Consider the following 17,762-nt stretch of genomic DNA (forward strand, 5'->3'; position numbering starts at 1 on the left):
GGTAACACAGCAGGCAAGTCTAACCAGACCCCAAGTTTCCAGGCCTGACGCTCTTCAGCCACCTCTCCCCCTGTGCCTCCTGTCAGTTGGCAGAGCCCTGAGGTGAGTTCATTCACCGTGCTTCTAGGTCCACCGGGCACAGGACATACCACTAGTGAAGACATGAAGAGGAGCATTGCCTTTGCTTTATCCACAGGTGTTGCAGCAAATTCATTACCAATTTCTGCTGTGCCCCAATGTAAATTGGGCCAGGTTTTCCCAGGACAGAAAGGGGGACACTTAGGAGAAGCGGTTCCAAGGATAGCTACCCTCTGTTCAGTCTGCTTGGTTGATGCTGCTTAGGGTGTATGTGTCTACATTAACACTGTCCCATTCCGGATTAGAACGGCCCCAGTCTCCTTATCAGGACCCTGTTGTTCTACATGGCAGGGACAGCATTCCGACAGTTGGGTGGTTGTCACCGTTAAAAATGTTGTTACTTTAGGTAAAAGTTTACCCAGTGCTTTCTTGAGTGGGGTTGTTTTGAAAGGTTTTTTCTGCCACCCTGATTGGGCCACTCAGCCAGGGTACTATTTACTCTTGGTCTTAAATCCTCGCTGAAGAGACTTCCTGTTTTTCCTAGAGGCTCCCTCTATTGAAAGCAGATATAAGGAAAACAAATTCCCCATACCAGCGTCTTGCTGAGGTACTGCCATCCATGAGGCGGGAAAAGCAAATTTAGGGATCCGGGTAGCTTGGGGAGTGTGATCTAGAGATTGCTCTAAAGGTTCATTTGGGAATCAGATCCTGATTGTCTCTTGCACTGGCTTGTGCAGTGAGAGGTCAGTTAAGCTCTGTGACTCAGTTTCCTTGTTGTCAAAAGGAGATAGGGCATGATCATTGACTTTTCAGTTCCTCTGAGACCTACATAAAGAGGGATTACTGGATCAGATTGGCAAAGTGCTTTTTCACACATGTTTTAAAAGAGTTATATAAGCAGAATCATTGGGACTGAAGCACATTCTGTTTGAAAGGGCAGCCCTGGAGCATTTTAGGTTTAGATTTTCTCAGCTCATGTTAGCATTTAGTGCAACTGATCACTAGTTTTTCTCACGTTTGAGAAGACGAAATTCTTGCTTTTTTGTAGCGATGGCAAAATAGAGAAGCTAAATGAAGAAACAAGGATTAAAATCAACTGTTTTTAGGATATCAAGTGAGAACTCAATGCTTGAGGGATGTGCTGACTTAAAAATGTTTCCAATCTACAGCTGTGTGTGCTGTTACTTGTGAATGTATTTCAGGGAGAGTAGGGGTGTGTCTTTTAGTGGTCTAATGTACAGGTGAAATTGATTTCCCGTAGTTGATTCATCACTCTGTTGGTGCACGTGAGATATTTGCCTCCCGTGTTGTGGAGATCATAGAAGTAACATTTTTCAGCAGGAAGAACCAAAAGATAGGTGGATGGGTGTGTTGATGTGGGGTTCCCAGAAAACTGTACGCTGCCTGATCGAGAGGCACCATTTTACTTTTGTCGTGGCTAATTTGTTGCTGCTGTAGCGGAAAAAAGCCAATGCATCTGATATGTTTTGCATTCAGTAACTTTATTTGTTTTGTTTTCGGTCAGCTATTTGTTTACCTTTTAGTAAAACTTTGTGGACATTTGTTATTCCTTTGGCAGTAATTTGAACAGAATGCAATTATTTTAAAACAATGCTCCATGTGAAGGATATACTGGCACAAATAACCGGTACAGTTGTAAACATTCTTCTCAATAAAAGCATTAGGGTTAATATTGTTTAGAGCTGAGCAATGAAAGTAACTAAAATAAATCTCACAGCCCCTCTGATAGATTGTAACGATCCATTCCTTGACATATGGCCAGCCCCCAATTCTGCTGCCCCTAGAGCCCTAGAAGAGTTGCCCCTCCTTGCAGGGTGTGTCGTAGGCCGAACTATTACAGGGGCAGTGCAGTAAATGTAGCACTTACTTTTATTTAAAACGCTCTTTGGTGAGTCTTGCCACCTTGGGGCCTGTCCTAATTGCTTTCAGGTCCTGGGGACCTGTGCTAATTTGCCTGGATGCTGTGGAATGTTCTGACGAAAAGCTCCGTGGCCCAGACCGACTGGAACGCCTGGCCGTGAATCTGGAAGGTGCTAGCTGTCCGGAAGGTGCTAGCTGTCCGCAAGCTAGGGACCGTCATTTGTTTTGCTCCAGGGAAGATTTAATTTTGGTGAGAGCCACTCTGTAGGGCGGGTGGTATCACTTGCTTCTCTACACGATGATCCCTGGCCACAAGGAACTTACAGCTTAGAGGGGGTCATGTCAGGACAGCATCTCGGCTCAGAACACAAGTCTGATCCGTCTACAGTAATTACCGAGGCGTCCTGACTATTTCCTGGTGATATACTGAAGTGGAGTCCAATTATGAGCTGATTGGTTAGTGTGGCTCCCAGATGGAGAGGGGCACCACTACTGGAAAAAGCCAGGGTAGCCAAGGAGGCCCTGGAAACCCAAGCTGAATCAGCAATTCAGGGATGGGCAGGGACTGTGTCTACCAACACAGTTTGTTTTAGTGTATTCTTCTGCTCAATGAATACCTTCGATTGATTAATTGAAGCCATGTGGTGGTATGGCTACAGTGGGCATGATTCATATGAAAACAGTAGCAAGTTATAGATCAGAGCAATCGACAGAGTTTCTTAAAGAACAGGTATTCGTGTACTTTTATTGTTTGCTCCCAAGGACTTGCTCCAGTGTGGTATCCACAGTGGGTGCTCGGTGAGTTCTGGTGGTGAGGACCGATGGCTTTATGAGGCACCAAATAATTGTCGTTAGAAGAAATCTTAACTATGTTCTCAATTTTTGCTTCAAAAAAAAATCCCTTTCCCCCAACTTGCAGCAACCATAAACAAAAAGGCAACCTATTTTCGAATTTCTTGGTAGATTTGTCTGCTCTACAGGGAGAAACTTGTGTTGGAAAGGAGGAAAGGTCCTTTCTCATTGGCATTTGGTTATCTATGTCACTCCTGTTCCAAAGGAAAGCATTCTCATTTTATAAAATGAATCAGGTGTTTTGAGTAAACATCACCTGTATTGTAGGTTCTGGGCCAGCACTTTGGAATGTACAGAAGATAAGGCCCCTGGCATCGAGGAGTAATCAGGCTAAAGAGGCAAATTGAGTTCTCTTGAGTTCTTTCACACTTCATTTAAGCCATAGTATTGAGTACTTTTTGTGTGGAGAGCACTGTGCTAAGCACCTGGGAGAGTACAATAGAGTGTGTAGACATGGCCTCTGCCTTCAAGGAGCTTACAGTCTAAGGGAGGAGTTTGTTGGTTTTAATGGCATTGGAGTATGGAAATTGTAAAGTATACAGTGTTAAGTGAAGGTTTAGGTTTATCTGTTTGTCAGTGTGTAGGTGGGTGGCTAAGACCAATGGATGACTGATGAACCCTCTGTCATTATGTGCATGTGTAGGTGACCCCCTTCTAGTGCACTGTTACATGTGCTACCCACTATTCCAGGTGGTGTTTCCTTTCTCCCACTGTATCAAGATCTGCCGAGAACCCCTGCTCCAAGACGTCACCTTAATTTTGATTGCTGCAGGCTAACCTGGATTCTGCAGCTGTCTCCCAACTGACCTTGCCTGTGCCACCTTGTTTGAAACTGTGCCTCCAAAGTGTTTCTACTCTTCTTCCCATCTGTGGTTACCCCGTTTCGGCCCATTGGAGAGCAGCTGTAGAAACTCTGTTGGCAGCCATTCTTCTCACAAGTCATACTCAGCGAACACGAGATGTGGTGAGCACTGCCTCAAGACTTGCGGCCGAATGCATCCCAGTACCTCAATGTCTGTGGCCCTGATTTGCCACTACACATTAAGTATTGCCCACAGGTGTCTTTAGAATGGCTCCAAAAGTTAAATGTGGCATCTGTGGTAGGTCGAGGTCTCACCGCCAGGGAGAAGGTGGGTGTGAATTTTGTTTGAATCTTGACACCGTGTTGACACCCCGCCCTTTCAGAAGGCCAGGACACCCGAGGCCTCGGCCCAGACTCCTCTGGAGGGTTAAGGATGGCGCATTCGTGAAGACCAGGAGAGGAGGCTTTGAAGCTGGGCCAACCTAAGAGAAGGGGGTGCCCAGCAAGATGTGGGATCCTTCTGGGGGTCAAGTCCCAGGGTCTAGATCTGGTCCTGGGTGGTCTGGAGACAGTTAAAGATAGAGCAAGATTCTTGGGACCTCAGGATAACCAAAGTTACAGACTGGGAGTATCTGCAGAAGATAGAATAAGACTGTGGGACTTGGGAGGCTGAAAGTCCAGAAAGCAAGGGCTAGAGCTGGATTAAAATAACTGGGCTCAGATTGTTCTTGCCAGTTTGAAACACCCTATACCCAGAGACAACATGAAGGAGAGAGAGAGAGAACGAACCAGCCTACATAAGCAAGTACACATAGGAACAGAAAGAAGAATGAATGTTCCTGGATTACAAGTACAGTCTTCTGGTGTACTGACAAATAAAACTGCTTTTGTACTTACATGACATGCACCTGTCATATCCAATTAACACCTCAACATATGTGGTTCCTGAGTGATACCCTTGACATATGTTGTTCCCAGGTGAGGAAGAATGAAATTGGTGAGGCCCCCTCCCCCCGCCTCCCCCCCCCCCAATAATGCAAGGTCTCAGGGATCCATTTTTCTCTCATGTTCAAATCCCCACAGTTTCATTTCTGCGTCTTCTCCCTACCCTCTTAATACAAACAGTTTCGCTTGCAGTTGACTGCAGGGCTGCCTGAGTTTTCACGGGCTGAAACATTGGCCACCTCTGTGTTCTTGGCCATGTCCCCACGCTGGCCAGGAAATCGCCTTTGTTGTCATGGGGTTGGGCCAAGGGAAATCTGGTCAGCCCACTGCTGTGACACATTGTATTGGCTCCCGGGGCTTCCTTTCTGACTTTACAAAAGAAAAGGGAAAAAGGGTGCGGCCCGGCTTGTGAGGGAGAGTTGAAATTCTGCGGTGGGAAAGTCATAACTTTCTTTTTTGAGGAACTGGTAAGAGTCTGTAAAACACTTGGTTAAAGCACAACAGGAGTCCAAGACATGTTCCCTGTCCCCAAGGACCTTGTGCTCTATTAAGTGTTTGGTCTGCTTTAGGAGGATGTGGGGCTTTTCAAGGGGGCCACATAGAAGAGAGAATAATAGTACTGTGGCTTTGGTGGAGAGCTTTCTGTTTTCCCACTGTGCGTTCAGAAGAAATCAGGTGATTTTATTCTTACAACATCCCTGTGAGGTGGGCTGGTGCCCTTCAGCCCTGCCAGGCCAGGGAAGGTTCTCTGCTTAAACTGTTCCTTTGACATTTGAAACCACTCTGTGTGAAGACAGCTGGATGGTGGGGGGCGGCGTGTCAGAGCCAGTTTTTGGATGGATGCTTTTGTGAATTTGAACTCTTACCCAGGGCTAGAAGGGTCCCGAAAAAACCCACTGTGGAGGGAGAACAAAGGCACCCCTTTCTCCTCCATGCCATGCCAACTAAGGGTGTGTTTGCTTACCTCTGGGCAGAAAGCACAGGGACACATGCCTGTACATTCATTCATTCAGTCGTATTTATTGAACGCCTACTGTGTGCAGAGCACTGTACCAAACGCTTGGAAAGTACAGTACAGCAATGAAGAGAGACAATCCCTTCCCACAAGGGACTCGCAGTCTGGCGAGGGGAGAGAGACATCAATATAAATAAACGGGCATCGATATAAATAAATAGAATTATAGATATATACATATCTACATAAGTGCTGTGGGGCGGGGAAAGGAGGGGAAGAGCAAAGGGAGCCAGTCGAGGTGACACAGAAGGGAGGGAGAGCTGAGAAGGTGGCATAGTCTGGAAAGGCTTCTTGGAGCACATGGCTTTGAGCTGCTCTAAGAGCAATAGCTCCTTGCCTAGACTGAACCGCCCAATGTCATTTTTCTGCCCCTGCACTTCACTGCAAGAAAGCCCAGTCCTCCGCCTCAAAATCAGTTAGCCTGAGGAGGCTAATGTGGAGGAACTAAGAATCTAAGAACTCCTGCCCTGAGTGATTCATCATCGAAGAGAAGTTTATCTGCTTAATGTAGCAATTGTTTTTCACAAGATAACACTGATAATAATAATTGTGATATTTGTTAAGCATTTACTATGTGCCAGGCATTGTCATAAGCACTGAGATAGATACAAACTAATCAGGTTAGCTCCAGTCCCTGTCCCACATGGGGTTCGCAGTCTTGAAATGATTTCCCTGACAGGCAAAGAACAGAGCTGGGATTAGAACCCGGATCTTCTGACTTCCAGTTCCAGGCTCTTTCCACTAGGCCTCGCGGGCTCCTTTTGCCGCTTAGTTCACCATCACCAGGCTGTGAGCTTGACCAGAGGCTACTGTTGGCCCTGGTGCCCACAAGGCTGAGCTTCCCACAGCTGCTGTTCCCATCTTCTAATCGATCAGTCAACTAGTGGAGCACTTACTGCATGCAGAACACTCTACTGTGCTTGGGATAGTACAATATAACAGAGTTGGTAGACATTCTTGGCAGACTTATTCTCTGCCTACAGTGAGCTTACGAGTCTGGAGATGAGCTTCCACTCTTCCCTGCCTGGCTGTGGCTCTAATCAGTATGAGCTGAGCATGGATCAACTGACCTGGAGCCTCTGGACCTTAGGGTTCCGCAGAGATGACACGCGGGCCAGGGAAGGGGCTTAGTAGCACCTCTTGGCTCAGGTACCGAGGCCAGAGGTGACCAGGTCACCAGCCCAGTAAGCCCCAGCGAGAACCCCCAAAATTCTGGGCCCAGGACAGGGGGCAAAAGTTGGAGCCAACAGTTCCACTTCCAACCTTTCTCTATCCCTGTTGTTGGCCCCACTAGCCAAAGCTGCCCACCTGGTCCAGGAAGCTGTTACCTTGGTGACAGGCCCAGGGAATCCTCCTCTTTCCTCCCCATGGGGGGTGAGGTGGGGGCACTTACCAGCGGGAGGAACTTGACTAATATCTGTAACCTTAGAGAAAGGCATTGTGTCAAGTCAAAGGTTTCATTTCCTTATCTTAAATGATGTCTGCTCAAAGTGTTCCTTTGTAATCTTTTCTCCTTAGATCCTCTTTCTAATTCTTTTGTACTTCAGTTTATAAAGTGTAGCAGAGTTAAAGAATGCCACTGAGGCCCGGTGAGTGACTGTGCTTAAAACATGCAAGATTTTATTTAATCTCAAATGGCTCTACTTGGGTGGTGAAGCTAAGCTTTGCGCCCTGTTAATAGGGTTATAGTTTGACCACAGGTTTCAAAGAGACAGTTGCCTCTGTAGAATTTGCAGGCTGGCTTAAATGTTTCCATTTCTAAGTGGTAGGTGTTTATCACGACCAGATTATTTCTCCTAATTGTGTTAATGCAGGATCTGAAGTTTAGAAGTCAAGTTTCAGATTTGTAGGCAGTGTTCAGCTTCCATTTGGTTTATTGTCTTGCCAGGCAGGCCCTCAAACAGCATAGAAGAAGTAATATGTTCTCTTGGTTTAGTGGCTTGGTTAACCCAAGAGCTCCCCTTTCAGTAAATTCGTTCTGGCACTCAGCTCCAAAATAAGCCAACTGTAAGAAAGGGCAGGTAATATAGATTAAGTGCTAATTGTCAGGTTTGCGTTGACCCAACCCTTAGGTGAACCGACACAGGGCCTTCTAAATTAGCCATTGGTCTAAAAAGAGAAGCTCAGAAAATTGTATAGACAATTTTGGAAAGAATTAAAGGTGAAGTGGGGTGGGGAAAGGGGAATGCAGAAGAGAGAACTGGCAGGGAAATTGGGAGAGAATTATTTAGGATCTCATTAAATGTCTATGCTTTTGGAGAGAGCAGTAGAATTTGGTTGCTGAAGTCTATGCCGAGTCATGACCAGAAAAAGGGATATCACCATTTTAAGCTTGGGAATAGGTATTTCTAGGCTACCAGAGATTTTCTGTGGCCGATTTAATGTTGCTACTTTATTGCTGAACTAGATTTCTGGGAAGTGTCTGCGTGCAGTCGATTCCAGAAACTACAGACCCAGTGGGAGTGAAATAGAATGATGCTTTTTTTTTTTTTCCTTTTCTTTGCATGATTAGGTGCTGGCATTAATTTACATTTTAGCCAAAGTGTTTATTCACTTATATCTTTTCTCTCCTCTTCCTCCTGTTCCGTGGGCATTTTTTAGAGGAAATTGACTCAAGTGGCCAAATTAAAATGGCATTTTTAGTAGTTTAGGAAGTGAGGTAGGCTACCCATCTCAGTCTCTGCAGAGCTGAATCATTTGGCTGCAGAAGAGGAATGCTGTTGTGGGAAATGAAAGATTTGCTAGTAGTTTCTCATTCCACTGTTCAGGATAGAACTCTGGTACGGTAAATCGTTCTGCTGTTTAGGCTTGCATTAAAAGCTTTTCTCTCCTGCCTTTTCTGATGTAAGAAAATGTCAGCAACCTGGAAATTTGAGGCTTTGGATATGATCTGAACTGATGAATGACTGACTTAGGGGTATGTTGGGAAATTTTGAAGTAACCAGTTATTGCAGTTCCTCCAGGAAATCCGGAAGGAAAGGATTAATATCCCATTTTTCCATGCCCGGTTCCTATTCATTCAGTCAGTCGTATTTATTGAGTGCTTACTGTGTGCAGAGCACTATACTAAGCGCTTGGAAAGTACAATTCATCACCAAATAGAGACAATCCCTACCCAATAAGGGGCTCACAGTCTAGAAGGGGGGAGACACACAACAAAACAAAACAAGTAGACAGGCATCCCTAACCATTGTACCTATAGATGCTTTAAGGTTGTAGGTGTAGTGCTTGGTAAGTTAGAAGGGAGAGGTTGAGAGTAGAGTGTGGATTGCTCTGAAACAAAACAGTGACTGAAAATTCTCTTCATCAAGGGTTCTAGAGAAGTGAAGGTATATCTGAGCCACCTCGGGTATTTAGCCCCAGTGCCTAGTACAGATTTTATATGTCATAAGCATTGAATTAATACCATCGCCACACCATCTTGGCAGCTTTTTTCCGTCAGCTTCGTTTTTCATATTCTCTGCCTCCCCCTTTGTGCTGCGGAGTCTTTACGCCCAGCAGAGAAATGTCATCTTAGAGCTCCTTGACACAAAATCCCCAATTGCATGTTTGATATCACGAGGATTGTATCATTTCAGCTTCAGGCACATTAAATGTCATTATTTCAGCTCAATTGAAAAAGCAGCCAGATCTCAAAAAGAAGGACTGTTCGTGCAGTTTGGCCAGAATATGGGTTTTTCCCAACGTGTTTGGCAAGAACATTGTTAGGGAATCTGGGGATGCTTGTCTGACAACCTGAGCTGTTTGAAGCGGGGCACTGTGGTGTTGGAAGAACTGGTTTGAGTGTATCTGTGCGTTCCGTGAGCTTTCCTTAATGTGGATTTCTGTGAGGATGAAACCCCTACATTGGGACTGGGGGTAGTAGTAGCAGTTGGAACAGATTGCCAACAGTGGTCCTTGACATCAATGAACCATGAAGAGGATTTTTTTTTACCCCTTCCTCCCCACCCTAATTTTATTGAAGACCTTCTTTCTGGGCAGCACCAAAGATACAATTTTAAGAAGACTGTGGTAAGACTAGTAAACGGAGCAACCCCAGCAAGGACAGGGAAGTTTGGAGGAACTTCTGCAGTCTCTCTCGACAGATAGTGATTTTTAAAAATGTGTGTATTTTCTTTGTTTTATTATGTTCAAATTCCTAGCAGAAAATTACTTCTCACTGCCAGTGGTTTTCATCTTCAAGGAACGTTATACTTTGATCCACCTCTTAGTCCTGTGAAAGAAGGGATGAATAGGATGTTTTACCTCAGAGCATCAAGAATACACCATGTGCTGCACCCCTTTTCAGGGCATACTGAAGATGAAGGCCTCATCTCTTAGGAGTTATCATTTTAAGAGGCAGATGGGATAAACATAGATTCTGTTTTTAATTCCTTTTTACACCTCCTCACCTTAATCTCCCTCCCTTCTCTGTCACCTATGCCTTCTGATCATTCTCCCAGGCAGTGCAATACTCACCACACCTCTCCCCACCCCCGGAGCACTTTTGTACATATCCTTATATTCTCTTGCTTCCCTCACTAGATTATAAGGTCCTCATGAGCAGAAATCAGGCCTGTGCATTGTCTTGTAGTCTTTCAAGTGCTTAGTACAGTGCCCTGCACACAGTGAGCACTCAATACCTCGATTGGTAGACTGATTGTGGAAACTAAGAGAGTGGCAATGGCTGGCTGTAATTAGGACAGATGGATGCATCCTCACATCTACCCAGCTGAAGTTGGCTTCATAGAGAAAGTAGGATTTGAGGTGGGTTTTGCAGAAGAGGACGGTAGGCTAGTGAACAAATGATGAAAAGATGTTCCAAGTATCAGGATGTGAGCGAAGCATCCAATTGGACATGAGAAAAGCGGACCAAGGGGACTAAGAGAAGATTAATTTACCGGGTTTGATAAGGCAGATAGGAAATGGGGAAACAGGTTGAGAGGTGAGCTTGGTAGAGGAGTAGTGTTTGGGGTGGATGGAGGGAGGAGAAATAAATTCAGGCTGGGATACAGAGAGCATAGGAAGCTACTGAAAATTGGAGGAAAGATGTCCTGTTGGATTTTTTTGTTTTTTCAAGTAGCATTTTAGACTGATTCTCAAAGAGAACTGACTGGATAATTGTTCATGAATTTCAATGCAAAAAGTTATTTCCACGGTTAGCGGCAGGATAGGAAAATTTAATGTCAGGTCAACCGGGGAAGGGAAACAAAAGAAAGAAGCGGTAGATAATCATGCCAGTAAGTCTTGATTGGAGGTTACTTGTGGGCAGGAATCGTGCCATTTACTTCTGTTATCCTCTCCAGCACTTAGTGCACAGCATACAGTGGGCATTAAGTAAATATTGTTGTTGACTGGTAAGTGACATTTATTATATTGGATAACTGGCTGAGGAGATTCTGAACAAAATGCAAGTCAAGTTTTGTCTTATTCCCCTAGAAGAAGCATTGAGGAAGCCCTCACTGAATGTCTCACACTGACAGGAGATAGGACATGAGACAGCGGGCGAATTCTTCAGGGAGGTGAAGTAGAATTGCTCTTTGGTTTTTGCGTTCTGGGCTGCTGATGGTGAAATTGTAACCATGGGTATACACTTCAAGTGGCACACTGAGATTCCCTTGCAAATAATACCCACAAAAATACCGTATTTTTGTTTTGTTTGTTTTTTTATGGCATTTGTTAAGCACTTACTAAGTGCCAGGCACTGTTCTAAGCACTGGGGTAGATAGGAGGTAATCCGGTTGTACACAGTCCATGTCCCATATGGGACTCACAGTCGTAATCCCCATTTTACAGACGAGGTGTCTGAGCCCCAGATAAGTTAAGTGACTTGGCCAAGGTCAAACAGCACACAAGTGGCATTGTGAGGCTTTTCTAGCTCCTTGCTTCTCAGGGTGAACATTGGTCAAGTACCCATGGCCCAGAAGGAAAAGGTGAGTCCTGCTGCCATCAGGGCAAGTATCAAAGTTATTTTTGCAGTAACGGTGATGGTTTCACAATGAGTTGTCTGTACTCTCTCATCCAGTCACTCTCTCCCCAGTGGCACACAACGCGGAATTGCTGGCTGGGAGAACAGATGAAGTCTAATTGGGGAATCATTTGCAAAATTGAGGAGCAGTACGGCCTAGTGGAAAGAGCACAGGCCTCTGGGAGTCAGAAGACCTGGGTTCTAATCCTGGCTTTGCCACATTCCTGTTGGTGCAAATCACTTAACTTCTCTGTGCCTCAGTTACCTCATCTGTAAAATGGAGATTCCATTCCTGTTTTCCTTCCTACTTATATTGTGAGCCCTGTGGGAGACAGGGATTATGTCAGAATTGATTATCCTGTATCTTCCCCAGCACTTAGAAGAGTGTTTGACACATAATAAGCGCTTAATATATACACCACAATTATTAATCTGTTAGGGCAGTGATGTTACCTTGGAAGAGAAAGTAATGGAATAGGCTAGAGGGTCTCCGGGTTAGAGATCGAGAAGCCCTATAATTGGTGGATTTTCAGAGGTCTTAAACTGTGGATGCTGTCTATTTGAGAAGTGACAGTTCCACCAGTGTTCTCTCTTATTTTCCCTTCCAATAAAATTAACACCAACCAGATTCACCGAATGAAGAAAAGTGATTTATTTGTCAGGTGACTTTTAAGTGTTAGGCACATATTGACCATCATCAGTGGTCACTCTGCAAGGCAGAGTGAACAGGTGATTTTTTTGTTTTTCACTGAAGAGGAATCCTTACGGGGCGGGGTGGGGGGCCATCTCAAGAGGGCACAACTTTAAAATAACATTTTTGGAAGGAGTTAAGATAAAAATGGCCCTCTTTAGGTCTGTGGTGGTTTTTTTGTGGAGCAGAAGAAAGTCAGATCCCAGGGAAACTTCCTGACCAATCTGGTTTGTTGGTGTGCTGACAGATTGAGGGCAAAATCAGGACTCCAGACTATATTTCATGTCTAACGTGTTGCCATGGGGATATTTTGTGGTATTGAAAGAGATTTGAGAAATCACAATTTCAGTTGTCAGTACAGATGGCTTGTAATTAACACTCGTCTCCTTGTATGTTTTCTTCACTTACTGTGTAAGATAGGACGCCATGCAAGAATCATCTCTCCCATTACTGCATTTTCTGTACATTTTCTGTACATTTTTAGATAGAACGTTGGAAGGGAATTGGGGAAGGTTCCTTCTGACAGCAAGCACCTTTTTGGATAGAATGGTCTGATGATGCCGATGGAACAGTTAAACGCAGGCAGGGTTCGAGGTACCATAGGACCAGATTTCCTGAATATCGGGAGAACAACCCTGCATTAGAGAGTTGATTGTATTTTTGACTTGGGCTCCTTTTGATTCCTAGATTTCAAACTCTCCTCTCTGATGCTGTGGTCCTTCAGCGATCCATGACTTTTGATTATTGCCTTGTATTCTTCTTGGGGCTGCATCTCTGCAGTCACAGAGAGTGTAGAATAGGATAAGCCTGGACTTCTAGGGACGAAGCATCAATTCAGGAAGCTCTGTATAGAGTGGGATTCATGCAACCCAAGGGGGACAAAGAGAGAGTTGTCCCTGTAGAATCTTGGGACCGGAGAGGGTCCAAAAACCTCTCTAGGGGCTGGAAGAAGGCTGTTTTTTCCTTACAAGTGAACGTTTTTCTCCCCGCTTTGCCATAAAGTAATAGTAACAACAACAAAAACAACAACAGTGGCATTTTATTATGTGCCAGACATTTTACTAAGCACTGAGGTAGATACCTCCACTAGGGTGAGGAGGCATCTTATTCCCCTTTTTATGGAAGAAGAAGCAGATACAGAAAAGTTCTGACTTGCCCAAAGTGTGCTTACCTATATAGTTCTGGGTACATCACATCTTGTAGTTGTGAGCAACTTGGAGAATACTTTAGTTGGGATTTTATCTGTGGTTGCATTTGTACCTTTCGTTTTCCCCCCAATATGGATTTTTACAAATCTCGTAATTAATTGTGTAGAGCACTGCACTAAGCGCTTGGGAGAGTACAATACAAAAGAGCTAGGAGATGCATCCCTACCCACAAGGAGCTTAGGGTATGGAGGGGGAGAGAGGCATTAATATAAGTAAGTTTATAAGACGAAATAGTATATTATCTTACAATCACAAAGCTGTAATGAAAGTGAACTCATAAAAAATAGACATCATTTGCTCTTCTGCAATTCACCTACAAAACTGCCCTGCTTGATTCAGTAAACCGTTCAGATTACGTTTTTCTCTGTTTTGAGTTTGTCATCAAATTAGCATAGATTGTGAGTAGAAAGGATTCCCTCAGTCCTGTATCATCAAGTGTGATAGAGACTTTACAATAGTCTCTTGCTACTCATTTGTCTTATTGTTACAGCCATTTTCAAATCAATCAATCAGTTGAATTTATTGAATGCATATTATGTACAGAGCACTGTACTGAGCGCTTGGGAGAATACGGTGCAACTGCATAAGGAAATTAAGATGTGATTGTTGTCTTAAAACCGTTTAGACCTGTGCCTTTGCCAGTTCCCACAGAAAATTCCTGAGGTTTGCCCAGAGTCTAGACATTACAGTAACAAAGCACTCCTTTTTGAGGCCTTCTCAGCCCTGAAGTATTTTTTACCAGGGTGCTTACCAGTTCCCATCTGACGTCTTTGTTCTGAGTGCTAACATGATGGCTTAGCACGCGGTAGGCATTCAAGGAATACTGATTGATTGATTGTTATCGATCTACATTGTCAAATGCCACAGTAGAGGAAGAGAGGAATCAGTAGGATTCCTGGAATTCTAAAGAAACAGTTTCACAGTGATAATATGGCCATCCACGCCTTTTGGAACCAACTCTAAATCTGACTCACCCACAAACAATACTGTTAATCTCTACTCAGAAACGAATGACCCATTTCACTTAAAGCACAAATTCAAAACATTTTGTCACCTTCACATCAAGGAAACAGTCAGGAAGTTAAAAAAAAAAAGGTATCATCCCCCAGCCTATTAGTCATTACAGCAATAGCACAGAATGATATCTGAGGACATAAGATGATTTTTTTTCAGGGTGGCTTTGGGCTATGACAAAGATGAGAAGAGAATTGGTCGAGGGCATTGTTCATTTGTTAAGTAAACACTGCTTCCCGTGGGGGTAGATCTACCAGCCAAGAAAATACCTTAGCCAAGAGAGTCTGACGTCACTGCCTGCTTACTGACATGAACATCATGGGGAAAAGGAATCTCGCTTTGCCAACTGATGTGTGTCTGGCAGCAAGGGTAGATTGAAAAGTAAGATTTGCTCAAGGATTGCCCCCTTCCTCATAGCATCAAGACTGTTTCATTTTGCTTATATTGACCTACTCCTTTGCCTGCCCCCTTAATTCCTAACAGGCAAATTTATGTAGACCGTAAGCTCCTGGTGGGCAGGGAACGTGTCTGTAAACCCTGTGGTATTGTGTTGTCCTAAGTGCTGTTCAGGACTCTGCACACAGTAAGGACTCACTAAATACCACTGATTGAAGGTTCAGCTTCTCTCTCATCTGATTATCTCTTTCATCTGTTTCCCTCTCTGCACTTCCTCCTAAACTGTATTCTAAGCTTAGCCCTGGTGTTGGTCCAATGGAAAAAGCCCTGCTCTGGGCATCAGAAGACCTGAGTTTTAGCCCCGGTTCTGCCTGTAGCCGGCTAGTGTGGGTAAAAACTGCCCATTCACTTCACAAGGTGCCTTACCCCAATCTGCCTCCTCGCTCATTGCATACTGTGCCTCAGAGTGGGCAGGGATGAGAAAATGTGTTTGCGTAGCTGCACAAGGTACTAGGATGTACAAAATTTCCTCAGCAAAAGCTCTAAGTTGTGAAGTATCATGACAGAAGCTCACCCATTGCCCCTTCTAGGAGATTGGCGCTAGAGGAGCGAAGGATATGGGCTGGGTTGTAGTAGGAGATTAGTGAAGTGAGATAGGATGGGCCGAGCTGATTGAATGCTTACATTCAGTCGAAGTTATTGAGCGCTTAGTGTGTGCAGAGCACTGTATGAAGTACTTTAAAACCAATGGTAAGGAGTTTGTGTTTATTGAGCAGGTACTGTCTGCACAGCACTTGGGAGAGCAAAATAAAACAACGTCCTATTAAATCAACATTTCAAATGTTTAGTATATGTGTGATTTATCTGCTGTATGACCTTGGGCAAGTCGCTTCACTTACCTGGGCTTTGATTACCTCATCTGTGAAATGGGGATTGAGACTTTGAGCCCTCACGTGGGACAGGGACTATGTCCAACCCGATTTGCTTGTTTCCACCTCAGAGTTTAGTACAGTGCCTGACACATAGTAAGCACTTAACAAATACCGTTAATTATTGTCATTAAGATGAGAGAGAGGGTGTGAGTGGCACTGCCCAGACCACTGGCACTGTGGGCAGTTGCCTTGGGCAGGTTCCGGGAAGTATTTATGGACCAGTTTTTCTGAACCATTCAACCAGAGTGGAAAAGGGAAAATGTTTTGCCTTCACTATAAGTTCGAAGGCAGTTAGTAAGTAGATTGTGTAAAGGAGAAATGTTGGCTTGTGGTGAGATAAGAAAGGGGTGATGAGATCTTTTAGTATCTAGAAAAGATGTAATTGTAGGAAGAGGCTCCAAAAGCAGTAGTGTATTGTGATTTCTTTATCCTCTTTCCATTTCCTTTAATGTGTAATGAGACGTGGCCCATTAAGATGAAGAGGATACAGCATGATTGCTTCCAGTCGAAGGCGAGTGGCTGCAGGCCAGAGGGATTTCTCCACTTGGAAGCCTGTCATGCATGAGGGCTCGGTTTAGTGTCTTCCTTCAGTACAGCAGATAATGCCGAGTGTCCTGCCCACTTGCAGAATAGAAAACTTTCAGGAAAGTTAGCAGAAGTGACCAAATCTTCAACATTTAGTTTAGTGCCTCTCGTAAGTCTGTAACAATTAGCACGAGTTTGGAATTCCTGGTTTGCATGAGTCACTTCATGAGTGGGCTTCAGTGTTTTGTTGTTGTGTTGGCATCATAGTTTGTTGTGTTAGGAAAAACAGTTTGTAGGCAGTGGATATTTTCTAATGGTCTTCTGTCCATGTAGACCAGACTTGTGCAAATAGGAAAATTGGATATGTTTAATCACTGGATGAATACCATTCTTCTCTCAACCACCCAGCTACTATGTATTCATTTTCAGCTCAGCTGGAAAGAAGCTGATGTCACTCATGTCATTTTCTTTCACCTAATGATACAGTGTGATATTTCTAAGCTTAAATAGATAATGAAGAGGTAGAAATAGTGAAGTAGAGAAGGGATATACAAAGGTGTTCATCAGATTGTTGAGTCAGTAGATGGCCCTTAAGGAGTTAGTATATTTTGGCAGGAGGCTTGGCAAGGTTCCCAGACACTCCTCAAGGCCAAAACAAGATTTTGGTGGCCGCGGTGAAAGGATGGGACACCGAAGGCAGCTGAACCACAAGGTGAGAAGCAGGAGTCAGAGAGGAAAGATGCGGTCATGGCCGAATAGGCTCTTAGAGAGGGCTGAGTTTGCCGATATCCAATGGACTACTGCAGCCAGTCCCGCTCCCCATGATTGTGAAGTGGGGGAGGATTGTATGCTAATGTGAGACTCAATTCCCACCTTTGCTCTTAGGACAGCTCTTCCTGGAGGGCCATTCTGAAGTCCCTGGACATGCATCTCCATGGCAGTGCTTTCAAGCATCAAACCTGTTGGAAGAAATCAAATTTAAAATGAAAGTACTGGAAATGCCTACTTTCCTTTGTGTACTGATCTCTGTTCATGATATCAACCTATCAGTGGTATTTATTGAGCATTTACTGTGCAGAGCACTGTACTGTTTGGGAGAGTACAGTGCAGCAGAGTTGACGGACACTTCCACTGCCCACAAGGAGCTCACAGTTTAGAGGGGGAGATGGACATTAATATCTAAATATATATACATATATACATATGTATATATATATAATAACCCGTACATGTGTAAGTACTGTGGATCTGAAGTTCCCATTGACAGTCCCACACTTGGAGAAGGTGGTTCTGGCAGGACCTTTCTCACCTCTCTCCTCCTGTTTTTTGTCTGATTTAAGCTAACATCAGAATGTGCTAAGGAGAGCATTGTCTTAGCACATGAATTGTGTCTGAGTAAATGACCTTTTTTTATCAGTAGCTAGAACTACTGGGAATTATAGATGAAACCTTTTTTAACAGAAAGTAAAGCCTTCA

The sequence above is a fragment of the Ornithorhynchus anatinus genome, chromosome X3 (assembly GCF_004115215.2).
Source record: "Ornithorhynchus anatinus isolate Pmale09 chromosome X3, mOrnAna1.pri.v4, whole genome shotgun sequence".
In the NCBI taxonomy this organism is placed as follows: domain Eukaryota; kingdom Metazoa; phylum Chordata; class Mammalia; order Monotremata; family Ornithorhynchidae; genus Ornithorhynchus; species Ornithorhynchus anatinus.